Here is a 17160-nt window from a genome sequence, read left to right on the forward strand (position 1 = left end):
TGGTATTACTGCATATCAACTTGTTCTTACCTTCTACTAAAAGTTCATCTAGCTCTTCTTGTGTAATAATCTGATTGTCTTATATTTTGCCTCTCAAATTTGTTATCTTTAAACTATGAGATTCCTCAAAGAACTATATGTGTAAAAGAGAGACTAAAAGAATATGGCATTCCAGAGCGAGACTCTCTATCTCTGTAACAGCTGTGGCCACTGATGAGAGAAAAAGGAGGAGGAATTTTGTTTGTCTTTTTCTGTATCTCTTTTATATTGTGCAAGCTGAAATAACTTCAGCCCAGAAGTCCAGAAGAGGGGAAAGAGAATTCTTCTTAGATTTTTCCATGACAGCCCCTTTGACTGTCAAAGCTCCTCCCTCACTGTAAGCTGTCTCCTGGACTTCCACAGCACCAAGGGCTCTGCACTTTAGTGTACCCATCTCCTGAAGTGTCAGGAGCTAATATATCATCATTGTCATCCTCTTCCATGTTCTCAATGGAGCGGAGTTTGGCTGCAGTAAACAGAGCCAGGTCAATGGTTGACTTTGTTCTGTCCTGCAGAGGACAGGCCCCATCCATACAGAGACCATTCCCTTTTGTACAAAAAGCTCAGAAGGAATGCTCACACATCAAGTACTTTCTTCGATCAAGCTTTTCAAAATCAAGCCAAAGATCATAGCTGATTAAGTTATTGGAGTTTTCTTATTTATTTATTTATTTTTTTTTTACTCTTCTTGTGACCATTATTCTCAATGCTTGCTAGGTGGCAACGTACCTTCAGGAAAGAAACACTATAGACTATCATGGTTCTCTGGAATAGTGTTTTTTTCCTCTTGTTTTATCATTTTGCCAGCTTTAGTGCAGCCAACATTCTTTAATAGAAGATGAATTAAAGAGACATGTAACTTCAGATTTTAAATGTCTGAAAGTCAGTAAAARTCCCCAGAAAGGACAAAAACTCTGTTCAGGTTTACATGGTGTACACAAACATGGCAGCATCAATTCGAATTAATACTCTCCAGAGCATAAAAGCAATTAATGTGATCACAAAATAATAGACCACATTAACAGATTTGAGAATAAAATATAAATTCTGTCACAGACTTGGCAGTTAGATAGGGTTTGTGAGGACTGAGACTCAAAGGAGAATAATGTCAATAAAGGAGAAGAAAAAGACTGYTTTTTGTTGTTTTTGGTTTTGAATAGGACTTTTATTGAGGTTTTTTTCTGACAGAAAAAACATGACCTGGAATCCTTCCGAGGACAGAACTCATCCAGAATTCAGTGGAAATTTTGTGGATGCAGAACTTRTGGGATTAAATCAGGTATGCAGCATAAAGTGGCAAGTGTTCACATACACACTTAAAATCAGCAGTATAATATCAACTGCTCTAGCAGTAATTTGAAGATTTTTAGGCAGAATTGTAGTRCTAGGTTATGAAGTCATGGAAAAATCTAAGAGGACACTCTTTCCCCTCTTCTGGACTTCTGGGCTGAGGTTCTACCTGTTATTTCAGCTTGCACAATATAAAAGAGATACAGAGAAAAACAAATAAAATTCCTCCTCCTTTTTCTCTCATCATCATAACTCCCTTGATTGCAAGAGTATTAGACATTTTTCAAGCTACTAACACAGCGCCCACTGGCAGTTGTTTGTTTATCTTCCAATTCAGTTTAATGGTATCTTGTCTGAAATTCAAGTCTGGTAAATGTAATAAATTTGATTGTAACTTAGATTCTCTGTTTATTAAGCTAGCTTCTTTTCTGAAGAGTGCTGAATCTAAAGGAGAAAAAGCTGTAAATTATACCTGATAGTTTTAATGCTCTTACAACTATTTTAATAAAAGATGTTCTGATGCATCATAGATAATACAGCTTCAGAAAACAATCTGAGTGATCCGAGAAAATAATGCTAATAGCTTCAAAAACTTTACTTACAATTTAAAATAATTTGAGTGGTGGGGAAAATGTAGCAAATTCTGAAGACTACAGAGTGTTCCAAATTCCATCAAATTCTCTCCTGCAGATTCTCTGTTTTTGTACAAAACAACAATTGTATTTTCTACTTTAGTAACTGTCAAGGGTAGACTAATATCAAGTATGAAGAAACCAAGCACATTACCATTCCTGAGTAGAAGCCTTACAGTTTTTTCTGATCTGCCGGAATGAAAGGTGTGGCTGACAGTAAACCCTTAGCTTGTATTCATATGCCTAATTCTTAATATTATTACTTATGTGATAATACTGTTCTGTAYTGTACAACATCTGCATTATAACTCCAGGTTTCATAGGGGAAGGCAGGGCAGAGGACTTAAATAACACATTCAAGGACTCACTGAGAAATCAGTAGAAGCCTAGAGTTCAAACAACAGCAGTCTTGTCCTTTGACTCAGAACTCAACCAAGGTGTGTCATTTCTGTTTATGGATGACCTAGAACTACTTACAACACATCCAAGGGAACTTTTAATTTATGCCATTTAGATGGAAAGTTTGAGATTAAAAATCAATGGTATCTAGTAAGGAAAAAATAAATTAATATTATAACCTTCCTACTTTTAAGATCTAAGATAAGGAAATAAGGGCTGGACTCTTTGTTCCTGAATAATTTTCTCTTTCCATTTTCATAAGAGAAGAATTATTTAAAGATCTGTTCAGTATTATTTGCATATCTATGTACAGATTTCATAGATTCATAGAAATTTAGGGCTGGAGGCATCTCAAGAGATCATTTTCTCAAACCACAGCACTGTGGCAGGATGAAACATGTACAGAACAGATCCAATAGGTGTCTACTTAATTTATCTGGAAAAAAAAACTCCCATGAAGCATATTCAAGCAGTCTATGTAGCTTGTTCCATTGCTTTCCTATMTTCATAATTAAAAGGAGTTTTCTAGCCCCCAAATTGGGCCAATTCTCCTTGTTTTTCCCTACATGACAGCTGAAGAACAATTTATCACTATTCTTGTTATAGAGGCTTTTCTGTACTGGAAGATGACAGCACTTCCTGTACTTTCCGTTACCTAGACTCAACAAGGCTAATTGCTGCAATTTTTCCACATAGAAATATATTCCTCTTGTATTCTTGTCGCCCTTCTCTGAACTCATTCCAGTGTGTTTACATTTTTGTTTTAAAGCTTTGTGTTGAAAACTCAACACAGGAAACCAGCTCAAGCTTCTGAAGGCATCCTATGTAGTGGAGTATCCAGTCCTCTTCCTGACAGCACATATTGTACAAGAAAACTGGCTTTGGATAACAAGATCACATTTGTGGATCTGATTAAGTTTGTGATTTTCTTCAGATCTTTGCAGTCTCGCTGTCCCAAGTTTTCTTTTTCTTTTTCTTTTTCTTTTTTTTTCCTATTTTGTATTTGTTGATTCCTCCTTCTTAAGTGTAAAAACCTTATTTATTGCACTTGTTGATTTCAAGTCATGTCTGCAATTTGTGAGGATCATTTTGATCATTCTGATACCTTTCTCCAGTGTACTTCCAACTCCTCCCAGCTTGACAAAAGTTTTGCAATTTGTAAACATTTAGTCTGCTCAGTCATCCTAATTGTTAAATTGAGAACTATCCCCAGAACAAATTCCTAGAGAAGCCTAATTGAAATGCCATTTTAAATTGACTGTAAACCACTGACTAATAACTGTTTTTCAAAAGTAGGACTTTTCGATCAGTTACCCTCATCCTTCCTTATCTTCTAGTGATTTCATCAAGGCTATACTTCCTTAGTTTCTTAAAAACGATAACAGGGAATGGATTTGGAAGCTGTACTAAAAGCTATATATGCCATGTTTACTGCTCCATTTGTATCTAACAGGCTATTTAACATATTGAAGAAGAAAAATAGTTTGGTTTAACATAATCTGTTCTTGACAGACGCATGTCAGTGATTGTTTATCAGCTTGTCATCTTCTAGGCATTTAGAAGCTGCTTATTTAGTAATGTGTTTCAAGGGTGGAAGTTATTTAAGGCTGATTAGCTTGCAATTACTTGGGTCCTCCTTTACATTTTCTTCTAAAAGAGTTACTATATTTCCTTTCTCAGTCCTCTGCAGTCTCCTCTGCCTTCTAAGTTTTCAAAGATATCTGAGATACCTGGAAATGGTTCACAGCATATTTGGGCTATTTCTTGAATTACTTCAGGAGATAGATGCAGGAAACCTAAATGTATCTATCTTATCTAAGTATCTTCTATCTCTCTCTTAAAGACTGTTTTGTTAAATATCCAGACAGCAAAGGTTATTACCTTTCTTCTGAAGTTTGAAGATTATTTGACATTTGACATTTTGCTTGTTCATGTAAGCAGATATCCATTATGTTTATTACATATGGGCATCCCAATTAACTCAATATATAGTATGTCGGCTAAAGAACATTTAAAGCTTTGAAAAAAAGTTACAAGACGAAATGCAGACTGGCTAAGATGTTTAATATAATCCTTGAGTCTAAAGGCAACTGCAACCTAGTAATTTTTTAAATGCTATTACCTAATGTTCTGGAATTTTGCTAGTTTGGGGTTAAAACATACATCTCATATAAGGTGGAATAGTTGTTGCAGAAAGAGAACTCTATGGAACAGCAAACCGTTTCTGCAGAACATTTCATTACTTGTTCTGGCTAAACTGTTTCTAAGGCTAGGAAAAAATGGAGATGATGAATAAGGTGAGTTTTAGATTGTCAAGTGCAATGATATATCATAGTTCAATGATTCAGATTTTTTAAAAGTCCTTAAAAATCAACCAGAAACCATCAAAATGATGCAATAATATTTGCTGAAAATATGTGACAAATAGCTCTTCTCTTCAGGGTTTATTTCCAGCTCTCTCACTGCCTTGCTTTAAGATCTTAGACAAGTAATTCAAGCTTACTGTGTTTCATGTTATCAATAGGAGGCAATCAACCTCTAACGACTCTTCATAGATGCTGTAATATGTAGTTCCTGATCAGGTACCCCAGGGCCTCAAAGTAGCAGTGTCCTTGTTGCTGTCTCTGCAGGGAGTTTGGTACATTTCTAACCAGTATTAGTAGCTGAGCTTGCAGCCATTGGCAACTAAATCTAGTTGCTGAGTTCATGTGATACGAGTCCTAGTAAAACAGAGGTTATAGAAAAAGAGAATAGAARAAGAATAGACCAAAAGGAGGAGAAGCAAACTGACACAGATTTCATGGGTGTTAAGTAATTTAGATCTTAATTAATCTGTAAGAACAACTGGAAACCTACAAATTATTCAATTTAATAATGAAATACTTATCCCTCAAACTTGCCTTCCATTTCCTCTGTCCAGATCTGGTAAGAGCAGTGGGCTCTTTCGGATGCCAAGATGTTATCAGACGTAACAGCTCTCATGGATAGATTTTGGATAGGATCAAACCATGGATAGTCCCTGATTTCCCAGTGGCCTATAGGCTCTGCTGGTCCTCAGTCCTTTACTGAGGTGCCACAGCTTCCTGGAGCTTCTCAGGGCTTATGGAGTGAAGCCCGAGGCTGACTTCAGCGCTTCTGAGTCAAAATTGCAGTGTCTCTTACTGCTATGGAGAACAATAAACAGTGTAGTTTCATCAGTCTCCTCCTTACTCACAGAGTCCCCCAACCTAAGCTTAGGGACAGCTCAGTATAATGTGATCCTGACATGAAATTTTTACCTGAAAGTCACAGGAGAAGTTTTTCTCATCAGGGCATACGCTGTAACACTTTGCAGGTGGCACAAGACTCCATCTACTAAGAAAAGTACAATGATACCTTGGTTGTAGCTGAAGCTCCTTCACCCACCACAGGCAAGTAGGCAGGCAGCCTCTGTAACACTAAACCATCTGCATTTGTCAACTATTGCTAAGTTATCTCTGCAGCAGATGACAGGAGTGATTTCTGAAATGACAAAGGGTATGCATATCCTTACAAAAAGTGAGTGGATTCCTTGCCTCTGCTTAAATTGCCATTTATGATATTTAATAATCATTTTTTCATATAAGCCAAGATTGGAAGAAGACAAAAATTCCAGTGTTCCCAAATACAGATGTTCATAAGCCTAGTAACAATTTCATRCTTAGGTAAGATATAACAATTTCTAATACAAAACACCAATAAGACATTGTTTCCTCAGCAACACCTTGAAATAACACGTCCACACTTCTGCTTGCTATTAAGATGGCATTGTATGGCTACATCTTTGCTGCTACATAAAAGAGAGACAGGGACTGAGCTTAACAACAGGAACTCACACCACGGAGTTATTTAATTGCTAGATTTGTCCTGGCTGTGTTCTGGATTGCTCCAACCGAAACTCTCCATTACAGATCAGACATGGAGACACTATCCCAAAGCTATGTGAACATGAGACCTGCTGAACCTTGTGAACATCACAGGGCCATAAGACCTCCTAAGCCTTACAAACACAAGTCAGTCTGTTTATCTTGGCTTTCTGCTATTGGCATAGCATATGCCTCCTTCRATGCATGCAGTTCAGGTGTTGAAAGGTGCCAGATTGCTCACATTCCCTCAAGACCCTTACCTTTTCTAGACAGGGGTCCTGTAACAGACTGGAATTCCTCTCTGGGTGCACACAGACATAGTCCTGGCAGCAGCCAGCCGTTCCTTCCTGATTGGAGCTAAGAAGGGACTGTTCTCCAACTAGCAACTTTGTCCACTGCTTCTGTAGGGATTTTCATCAGTGCCATTTGTGAGTGCCCCAACAGTCCCTTTTTATGTACCTACAGGCCAGGCAGCCTATTACTAGCAAATACACAAAGGCTTTCACAATATTTCTGCAAATAATATAGTTATTTTCCAGCTCTCTGTGAGAGCCAAGTGCAGAAATCAATGGAAACAGAAAGACTCCACTGACCACAATGAACATTATCTTAGGACTTTCAACAGTTTTATTAAAAGACCTCAAGACTTTTTATAGTTAAGGCATGTGTGTACCACACACATGTGCCAGTGGTATTAGCGTAGATCAGACCTTGTATCAATTTTAGTTACTAGACAACCAAACACATGTATTTGGAAAATATTCATTCCTTCCTCTGCTTATACAAAAATAGATGTTATTAAAGATCATAATGGTACTCTGAACAAAAGCAGTAAACACTACTTTAATGTATACTACTATTTTAAGTGGTGTTTATTATTTTAAGTAGGGCAAAGAAAACAGTAATTTAAAGTGAAGTTTTATAATTCCTTTCTTTTTCAGAGAAATAATTATATACACTTCATCTTCTTCAGCAGCACTAAAGATGTTATGATTTACGACAAGTTTCATTAATAAAACATGATAATGCTACAAATTTTTATTAATAGTAGCTTTAGGCAGTGATCCACACAAAGAAACAAGGAAGAAGAAGGTGTATGATGATACTTCTAATTCAACATTTCCAGAAAACATGTATTTTAAAAATAATGTACAAGTTAAAACACTGATAATTCTATATTTTTAGTAATACTGTGAAGTAATGTCTTTGCCATCTTAACTGTATTTTTTGAACTACATAACAATAATTGCTTAAAATTATATCAGTCACATTAAAAATATGAGTCTGAGTCTCTAATAAATCCTTCTGTTTTTTCAAGCAGCACAGATACAATTAACTTTGCTAATCTTGACTTGCTTTATTATACCCTTATGTACAATTTCTCTCTCTTTTTAAGTATAGAATCTCTATACAATGGAAAGTGTTAGGCAACTTTAACTATAGTTACTGCTGCCAACTCTTCCTATAAAACTAAGCATGAAATAGTGGTGTAATTAAAATTGATGGCAATGCTCACATTGATTTCAGAGAAAGAAAGAAAAGAGAAGAAAAGCTCCCTGAAATGCCATAAGGCCCTCACAATTTATATTTAGAATGCAAATTTTTATTTTACATGGGAAGCACTGGTAACAGGTTACAGGAAATCCTAAGATTACATTATATTGTACTGTACTGTATTGTATTATAAATGTTTAATAGAATGTTTCAATAGAAAGGTAAACTACTAGAACAGACTGCCAAGGAAACCAAGAGATTCCTAACATCTTGAAAGGAAGACTTTCCCTTGGTTGAGGAGGTTAGAGATCATTTAGGCAAACCTGACACTCGCAAGTCTATGGGCCCTGATGGGRTGCACCCTCGAGTACTGAGGGAGCTGGTGGATATCAGTGCTAGGCTACTCTCAAACATCTTTGAAGGGATGTGGCAATCACAAGAGGTGCCCTAGGGCTGGAAGAAAGCAAATGTCATGCCAGTCTTCAAGAAGGGCAAGAAGGAGGACCAARGAAATTACAGGCCAGTCACCCTCACCTCCATCCCTGGAAAGGTGACGGAACAGCTCATCCTGAATTTCATCTCTAAGCATGTAGAAGAAAAKAAGGGGATCAGGAGTAGTCAGCATGGACTCATCAAGGGGAAATCACACTTAACTAACCTCGTAGCTCTCTATGATGGAATGACTGGCTGGGTAGATGAAGGGAGAGCAGTGGATGTTGTCTCCCTTGACTTCGGCAAGGCTTTTGACACCGTCTCCCATGACATCCTAACAGACAAGCTCAGGAAGTGCAGTCTAGACGAGTGGACARTGAGGTGGATTGAGAACTGGCTGAAAAGCAGAGCTCAGAGGGTTGTAATCATCAGCAGAGAGTCTAGTTGGAGGCCAGTARCTAGYGGTSTCCCCCAGGGCTCAGCACTGGGTCCAGTCTTGTTCAGGTTATTCATCAATGACCTGGATGAGGGGACAGAGTGCMTCCTCAGCAAGTTTGCAGATGATACAAAACTAGGAGGAGTGGATGATACACCGGAGGGCTGTGCTGCCATTCAAAGGGACTTTGTCAGGCTGGAGAGATGGACAGAGAGGAACCTCACGAAGTTCAACAGAGTGCAGAGTCCTGCACCTAGGCAGGAATAATCCTACGCACTAGAACAGACTAGGAGCTGACCTGCTGGAAAGCAGCTGTGCAGAGAAGAACCTGGGAGTTTTGGTGGACAACAAGTTTACTATGAGCCAGCAATGTGCCCTTGTGGCCAAGAAAGCCAATGGCATCCTGGGCTGTATTAGGAAGAGTGYTGCCAGCAGGTCGAGGAGATGATCTACTCAGCCCTGGTGAGGCCTCATCTGCTCAGCCCTGGTGAGGCCTCATCTGCAGTACTGCATCCAGTTCTGGGCTCCCCAGTACAAGAGAGACGTGGAGCTACTGGAGAGAGTCCAGCGCAGGGCTACAAAGATGATCAGAGGGCTGGAGCACCTGCCCTGTGAGGAACAGCTGCGAGAGCTGGGCCTGTTTAGCCTAAAGAAGAGATGACTKAGAGGGGCTCTTACTCATGGCCACAAATACCTTAAGGAGGGGGGTGTCAAGGAGATGGGGCTGGGCTCTTTTCAGTGGTGCCAAGCAACAGGACAAGAGGCAATGCAGAGTTCTGCTTGAGTATGAGGAAGAACTTCTTTACTGTGAAGGTGACAGAGCACTGGAACAGGTTGCCCAGAGAGGTTGTGGAGTCTCCTTCTCTGGAGATATTCAAGGCCCGCCTGGATGCAAATCTGTCTAACATGCTCTAGGTGACCCTGCTTGAGCAGGGGGWTTGGACTGGGCGATCTCTAGAGGTCCCTTCCAACCTCAACCATTCTGTGATTCTGTGAATAGCAGAGCTCAGAGGGTTATGATCGGTGGCACAGAGTCTAGTTGGAGGCCTGTAGCTGTCCCCCAGGGCTCAATACTGGGTCCCATCTTGTTCAACTTATTCATCAGTGACCTTGGTGAAGGTACAGAGTGCCTCCTCAGCAAGTTTGCTGATGATACAAAAGTAGGAGGAATGGCTAATACACCAGGGCTGGTGTGCTGCCTTTCAAAGGAACTTTGTGCTGTATCCAATTCTGGGCTCCCCAGTACAACAGAGACATGGAGCTACTGGGGTGAGTCTAGTGGAGGGCTACTAAGATGACTGATAGTCTGGAGCATTGCTCATATGAGGAAAGGCTGCGAGAGCTGGGACTGTTCAGTCTGGAGAAGAATAAGACTGTGGTGGGATCTTATCAGTGTGCTTAAATATCTGAAGGGAAGGTGTAAAGACAATGGGGCCAGACGCTTCTCAGTGGTGCCCTGTGATAAGATGCGAGGCAACAGGTACAAACTGAAGCTCCACCTGAATATGAGGAAAAACTTCTGTACTGTGAGGGTGACTGAGCATTGGAACAGTTGCCCAGAGAAGTTGTGGAGTCTCCATCCTTGGAGATATTCAAAAGCTGTCTGGACAGAGTCCTGACAACATGCTCTAGGTGAGCTCTAGGTGCTCTGTTTGAGCAGGGGATTTGGACTAGATGATCTCCAGAGGTATCTTCCCACCTCAACCGTTCTGTGATCTTAAAAGTTTCAAATCAAGATCAGATTCTTATACTTAGAGGACATACAATAATTCAAGAAAGCACCATGTGGCTCCACAAAATAAAGGCCTCAGTTGAGCTGAATGTCAGGACTGGTCAGTAAACCAACCAGTAATTATGCAAGGCCATATCAGCATGCTATTGCCCCTATTGTGCAATGTGATACCTGGCTGCAGCTGCATTTCTTAACCAGATTTTGGTCCAGTCTTGTTAAATCTCCTGTCCTGTCATATCTCCTGTTCTGGAGCAACCTTGCATTATGACCTTTCTAGACTTAGGTCTTTAACTTAATATAAAAGTCCTTGGCCTATGTCCTTAGCTCAATCTCTGACTACACTCTCTGCCTAAATCTTTTCCTTGGTGTAGCACTCACGTTTCTCTGCTTCTTGACCTGCGTTCAACCCCAAGCCCAAAATTTCTAATCTTGGCTAATTTTTTTCCTAACTTCAGGAACTCCCCATAAGGTAGAAATTCCTCACAGTATGTTTTAGCCTCACAATATGCTTTAGCCAAGCATAAGGTATAGAATTCACAGCAAGGTGAAATTTGAAAGCCTTCAGGATGTTAAGCTGGACAATATAATGCTCCTTTCTGGTTGTAAACTCTGCAGATCTGTGAACTACAGCTGTATGGTATGACTTGATAATATTATATTTTGATATTCTCCCCATGTTCTAGAATTTTCACTTCATGGGAAGTGCATATGAACTTTTCATTCCTATTTGGACAAAGAGAAAGTTTTCAAATGTCCAAATTTCCCATTCAATAGAATAGGTCTAAATTTTAACCAGCACAACAGAAGAGATTTTTCCAGGCCATGGACCTGGGAACCCAAGCTGGGTGGAAAGTGCTAACTGGGAACTCCATAGAGGAGGCTGTGCTGCAGTAGACCAGTAGACTCTACCGGGAGAAAGAGGGCTGTGAAAACAGTGTAACAGAGAGATAAAAAAGTAGGTGAATATCTGAAAGAAATGTACATTTATTCTCTAACATCTTAAAGATCATTCTAAGATGAAGTGAAAGAAAAAATGGGAACGATATTTTAAAGTACTTGAAAATGGACAAATTAATAGGTCAATGAAAGAGGAAAATGAGGCAGGCTGCTTGCATTGTCCCAGAGACATTATGCTTTAGGATTGGGCCTTCCTGCAATTGCTGTTACTAGAAATTTTGAAAGAACGGCTTACGCTAAGTTTTACCAATGTTCCGTCATAAAATCCCACACAGGCATAACTCACTCCAGAAAAAAAAGAAACAAAACAAAACAAAAAAAACCCCACTCTCTGTAGTGCATATGTTTCATCTGCTCCTGAGCAGAATATGATTTAAAACCTATAGTCCTCACTGAYATGATTCGACTTAGATAGATGTTTCTTTTTTAATTGGTGCTAATAATACTACAAAAAACATTCAGAATGAAAGAAAAGAGAAGTATAACTTACTTAGCTCAAACCATGAGGAAAATGTTAACCACTAAAACACATGATATAACTCCATTACTTATGACATTATTAGGGGACCATCAGACTTCTAGTATTGTTGCTGAACATGGCATGGTATCCTATCATTAAAAGATAAAAAGATAAAACAGCAACTGAACCACAGTTCTCATCTAATAGCTAAGAAGTTCCAGGCTTCAAAGATTTCTGTATACAGTTAATTTTATGCATTAGGCATACTCTTGCTTAAGATCATGGAACTTTTCAGAATACATAAAATTAAGCATATTTATAATTCTTCACAGGATTGAGGCTGAAATGACAGTCTAAATGACAACATAAGCTGCAGAACCACAACAAATATAYTTAGCAAATTCCAAGAAACACATGCTCCTTCCCAACAGAGTATTAATCCTGACTTGCATTTTTTCGTTGTTCATATACAAGTATTATTTCTACAGTTCACATATCATTTATATAACAAATATTTATTAGAAAAATCTCACTGCCAACTCAGAAGCTATATTTAATCTTTTTCCCTCTAATTATGTTACTTCAAATCTCAGACTTATTTTTTTAACAATAAGAATTTTGTTTTCAACTTTTTTTTTCTGATTTTCAATCTGACTTAAAATAGTAATTTTCCTGAAATCTGAGGGAATCTGTCCCATATGCCAGTAAGATGTTTTCCAGCTAACTATGTAGGAACAGTGTGGGAAGACAGTGTGTTAGAAAGGTCTATACAATTTAGTGCTATGAGAGGTATTTGGGGACACATATCTTAGATAATTTCTAATTCTTTTCCTTTCAAATGGACTCTATCATGATAAGCTTTCAAGTAACTTTAGCAAGCTGAAAATACTTGAAGATAAGCTATATTTATGGCCTAGCTCCTAAATGCAAACATGGCTGTGAATTCTTATTTATTAGCTGAATGGTGTTATCTACCCATAAAATGCTCACATTTATTTTCAGGCTTACTATTGGATAAATGTTGAATGCTTGGTAGTTAGGTCAATTTCCATCATCTCTAAAGTCTATAAAATAACTGGACTTTCTGTAAACTAACAGCACATTGTCTTCTTAAGGCTTTTTCCTGAAATTAGGGTATTTCAGCTTCCTTCAAACTCATTTCTTTTTTTTTTTCCTTTTTCTGTGTGAGAAGGAAGGGTAGGGATTAGGAAATGATAGTCTCTTTAGCATACAGAGTCTGAGTATTTTTTAATCCACAGCTGAAGTGTCAGTTTGCAGCTGAAGTCCCCTCCCAACTTTCTCAATAAACATACTAGGTACAGAACCTCTGAGACTTTGGATAGATATAAAGATATTCATGGCCAGCTTTAAAGACTGTCTAGTTCCATTGAATTAGCTTGTAGTTCTYGAAGTGTGCTAGGATTATTTCATTATATCACTTTTCATAGAATCATACAATCATAGAATGGTAAGGTTGGAAGGAACCTCTGGAGATCATCTACTCCAACCCTCAGCATAGCCCCGTAAGGGGATTGAACCCATGACCTTGGCATTAGCAGCACCACACTCTAACCAACTGAGCTTTTTAATAAAACTTGTCTTCCTTGTGCTTACATCCTTATCTGTTTCAGCGTGTTTTTCTTGTCACTTTAGGCAGACATACTGCTCTTATTTCTATTAAAGTAAGATACAAGCGATAGTCTTAAGATACTGTAGTTTTGGAGGGGCTAAAAAGGCCTAGGTTTCAGTCTTTCTATCTGACTTTGGGCAGAATTTAAGCGATGTTCCAATTCTTCACGTATAGAATAAAACAGTGGTATTTCCTGTCTTTCAACTAGTTTGTCTTTTGAGCTCCTCTAGGAAAGAATTACTCCAAATATTTTCAGCAGAGTGCCTAATATACTATAATTTTACTTTTTGTTGGGGTTTACTGTCAGATGTGCCAGATATAGTAAATAAATCAGACCTCTCCATGCTATTTCTCCTAAAAGGGGGTCATGTGTATACAGGCACAGCTTTCTGGCCCCTCTGCCAATTCACAACTGGCTGGGCATCCCCTTCCCCCACCCAGTTTACACTGCATCTGAAATCCGCAAAGACAGACTAGCAGGACGGGTGGCCCTCAGACCAGATGACTGCATCCATCTCTCAGCTCTTATCCTATTTAAAATAGTAAGAAAGGGTTTGGACTGAATGTAAGAGGAATTAATTTAAGCTGTCACAAGAGTAAATGAAAACTGGCACTATGCCTAATGCTCTTGAGGGGATTGGCGTTCTAGCAGAAAGTGAATCCATGTTGGAACTTGGCCTAACACTCTTAGAAGTAGACCTTCAACCATGTGGAGCTGTAGGCTTACTTGGCATTTTTACTTTTAGCATTTGACAATGTAACAAAAATTTTGAAGAAAATTAAGTTTCTGCTAAACACAATTTCTTAAGATTCRTAGAAGGAATCACAGGGACTTTGTTTCACAGCAGCATGTTTTTGACTTTGATGTGACTTCGTAACAAGAAATGATTGCATTTAAGTATTGTTATATAATGATTCAGTGGATCATTTAATCTCACAGGAAAATTACATTCTTACACATTTCAGAAAACCTTTTATTAGGTTTTTAATTTCCTCTTGCAAACTTCAGCAATGCAAACATCATCTCTAGAAGCAGGTTTGAATTCAACATGTAGAAAGCATTTGCAGAAAAACAGGTATGTCAGATTGCTAAATATAATAGTTTCTGCTTACAATAGCCAAACAAAAGCAAACTGTTCAGGATGGAAAAGAGAGCTTCTGAACTAACATGCAAGTGCCACAGGACACAGCAATTGATGACTTCTTTCATCAGATAGCTCAATTTTTCTGATTAAATTCAAGTTAYAGTTACCAGATTGTCGATATAATTTTTACAGACAGTAATCTTGCTTTCTATCATAAACTGTGATGTAGTGATCTTGCATGAGGTGAAATAGGATGAATATTTTAACAACCAAGTATTTTCTAGCTACCTGGGGATATATCCTTGTATCTACAAATATATGGTTGGCACTAGCCTGGCTACTGGAACATCAGTGCAGACTAGGCTAGTGCAGTAGCAGCTGTGCACCTCTGCTGAGCACTACACCCACAGGGTGAATTTACTGCAGAGCTAGGGACACCAAACCTCCCCTCTTGGCACTGCTCCTCAGCACTGCAGTCATATGAATGCAGTTCTCCCTTCACACTGCAGTTGTATCTGTTCCAGTCGGGAATGTCCTCTGAGAAAAGCCAAATGACCTATTTATTCATTTTTTACTCAAAGGGAAACTAAAAATGCCTTGCATGATGCCAAACTAAACCTGCTTACCCAAGCTGTGGTCGTGTATTCAACATCATGGGATCTGGCACCCAGAATTCAAATCTCTCTGCTATCCTTCACAGTATTTCTAAGATGCTGCCAGCCTCCAAGAAGTTCTTGTGATTGGCTGACACAGAAAGGAAGATACTTTTAATATGTTTGTACAATGTTCTGCATTAAACTATTAAGATTGGGGCAGGGAATATTTTGACTGTTTGGAGGGAAGCAGAAACAAGGGATGGGAACCKGCTCTGAGATTTACATCTCTATAGCCATACTGGGATTTTGAAGTACATGTTCATGTATGGTGACAGAGGGATTTCACTGCTATGTTTTACCATATCTAAGGATTAGGAAGGATTTTCCCATATGAGTTATTTCCTAGCTCTTGGGGACAGGAAAAAGATTTTGCAATGTACATTACAGTCTGTGAGGATGGAAAACAATCACCTTGCACATTGCACTCTTGGGTGATTTTGCARTGAGTGAGTGGTCATTTGTGTTCCCCAGAGAGGGTGTTTCTGAAGAGTTTGTATCCTGCTAAGGACTCAGGTGGCACATTCCTGAAGATGTCCCRAACACTTCACAGAATGACACTCAATGGACAACGCATGCTAATGGAAGACTGGATAAATTCTGAGATGCTGTTAGATGACTGAAATTACCACGTACGAAACTGAATTCATGACTCTGAATTCAGGTCAGGGAAGGACTCTGAACTAAAATTACATTAGTGGCACTGATGGATGATCTCCATTTGTCAGTGAATAGAGGGCAAAAAGGCATTTTCATGTTCCAGAGCCTGTACACAGCATTTGAAATGTTGACAATACAATACTTGCTGTCTTATCAGGGAGAGGTGAAAAATKTAGTTTGCTAAATTGGATTGAGCACTTTCTAAATGCCTTTAACCCAACACCAAAGTAATGGGAAACTGCATTTTCACCACCAGATGCCTCATATCTAGTGCATGTATCACTTCTCTCTTCAGTCCTTTCCCACATTTACATGGAGCCACTAGGTGAACTAGTCAGAAAACGGGGAAACTAATACTACCAACCTACAAATGATATACAGCTTGCTCTCTCCTTTACCTTAAATGACCGTATCATCAATTTCAGGATGACCCAATGCTTGCATGTGACCAACTCACTAATAGTAAATACGAAGCTCTTTCTAACCAAGGCTTAGAGAGCTTGGATAAACCATGCTAGTGGACAAAAAAAGTATTTTGAAGCATTCACTGCGTACAGTTGTCTTTGAAGTAAATGATAAGAGCTGGTCMAGTCAATCTGTAATACTTTCCAGTTTTCATTCATGATAACCTCTGCCATGACAGTTTCTGTAAGCAACACTTACGGTCATCTCTAATTCATGAGAAACTGTCTTCCACCCTGGAAAAGGACATCCTAGACTTATTCATGTTTATGTTGTTTCTCATCTGGAGGATACGCAGTGCAGCATATCCATATACGAAGTCTCCAACACTCGGAAATTCCCGGCTGTACAGAACATTGTACCGGCCCAGCTTTGCCACACGGCCAGTGCAGGTTCATCGCATCTGCCTGCCTTTCTACAAAGAACTTCCCACACAACTTCAAACCCAGTTCATGACTGGGTCCCGAGCCATTACTTGCAAAGTGCCCGGGGATGTCTCAGAGCTCTGGAACAAGAATGAGGTGGAGCTCAATGAAGAAAGCGGAGATCGTTTTAAGCGCGAAGCTCAGCTCCTCCAGACACGACTTGCTATGGAGTTAGCTAAGGCTACGAGATGTCCTCCTGGGACCAGAGGACTATCGGGGCATCACTGCTTTTCACCGCACAGGCCAAGAGAAGGTCTCAGGTCTTGTCTTCCCTGACACAAAACGTGCAGCCCCTGCAACCCTCCCCCCAAAAGCAGCCCCGCCAGCACGGCCTGCCCGTCCCGCTCCCCCGGCCCCCGCGGGGCCCAGCCCGGCTCTGCGGCGCCTCTGCTGCCGCGGCTGGCGCGCCTGCTCCCCATTCGCGCTGGGTTTATTTATTTTTTTTTGGGGGGGGGGGGAAAGCGTGTCTGTTCCCAGGGAACTGGCTGCC

This window comes from Rhea americana, unplaced genomic scaffold, assembly GCF_003343005.1.
Source record: "Rhea americana isolate MKP2758 unplaced genomic scaffold, rheAme1 scaffold_71, whole genome shotgun sequence".
Classification (NCBI taxonomy): Eukaryota; Metazoa; Chordata; class Aves; order Rheiformes; family Rheidae; genus Rhea; species Rhea americana.